This window comes from Austrofundulus limnaeus, unplaced genomic scaffold (assembly GCF_001266775.1).
Source record: "Austrofundulus limnaeus strain Quisiro unplaced genomic scaffold, Austrofundulus_limnaeus-1.0 Scaffold110, whole genome shotgun sequence".
Classification (NCBI taxonomy): domain Eukaryota; kingdom Metazoa; phylum Chordata; class Actinopteri; order Cyprinodontiformes; family Rivulidae; genus Austrofundulus; species Austrofundulus limnaeus.
The window spans coordinates 930,017-931,454 of NW_013952512.1; positions in this window are offsets into that span (position 1 = coordinate 930,017).

The following is a 1,438-nucleotide window of genomic DNA, read 5'->3' on the forward strand; positions in this document are numbered from 1 at the left end:
TATATATGCTTACACTTGTAAATTCAGCAAAGATTTGTGTAAACAAATGCCAAAAAAATATGTTATATTCAACAAAACAACAGCAACTCTAAGGGAAAACAAAACCTGTACCAGGATGTGGACAAAATACTCTGTCGGTATCACAGATCTTCATCAGCAAAGCAACATGGGAAGAGTTTTCTGGTGCTCTGAATCCATTTCTGCACAGTTGCAGATAAACCGGACAGCCATCTCAGAGTGGTTAGAGGGTGCGACCTGCAACTGATGGGTTGCCGGTTCAGACCCCCACTCTGTCCCGGTCGTGTCTTTGGGTAAGAAGCTTCACCAGCCTTGCCTGCTGGTGGTGGTCAGAGGGTTCGGTGGTGCCGATTGAACGGCAGCCTCACCTCTGACAGTGTGGTCCCAGGGCTGCTGTGGCTCCAAAAGTTTACCACATCGGTGTGTGAGTGTGTGTGTGTGTGTGTGAATGATTGTAATGTGAAGTGCTTTGGAACCCTTGGATTTGATAAAGCACTACAAGTGTGGGCCACACAGCTGCTGCATCAATATCTGATTGGTGTGTTTATGGGAGATTGCTTATAACTCCTTTAAGCTAAGATCATCTTATGTTAAGAAATGATGGAGTTATGGACAAACCTTGAATCTCGTGATAACTTGTGTGATTTGTTAGAGTTTGGAACATTTTATCATACCAATTTTTATCAATATCTGTAAAATTCACCGAATAAAGGCATTTTTGTGTCCCAGTCTGTGTTTTGGTTTGTTTTACTTCAGTGTTCTTTTGAGTTTAATAGTTTTATTCATTGTCTAGCTCTCTGAGACCCATATTTTCACAAATGTCCTCTTGTGTTTCTATACTTAGATCTCTTTGAAACCCTTGTGTTTATTTCTCAAGCGTCATTCCCATTTCTGCCCTCAGTCAGCTCTCGGTAGTTTTCCAGTTCCCTGTTGCCACCGTCTCCTGCCAGGAATCAAGTTCAGTGATTAGTCTCAGGTGTTGCACATATCCACTCTCCCTTTAGTTCCTTGGCAGCTTATTATATGGCTTCTACCCATCGGCCCTGGTCTTCTCTCCTGATGCCTGCCTGTGTTCTGTGAGTTTTTGCTGCCACACCAGCCTTTTTTGTTTTGTATTTAAATACGTTGTATTTACTCCTTGAGCTCCTCCTGTCCACCTGCACTTGAGTTTAACCCTACAGACCCTGACTAAGGTTGATCAACTGTGGCAGCCATCTTGAAATTTTTTGAGTCCAAGAGTTACGCGTTGTAGGTGTGAACACAATGATTATCCTCTGAAAAATTCACTAAAATCAGTTCAGTGACTCCGGCAAAAACATTAATGTTTCACTTTTGGTGCCTGTTGATTGGAAGTTTCTCACAGCTTCTCAAGATCTTTTTGCAGTGTGTGTGTGTGTGTGTGTGTGTGTGTGTGTGTGTG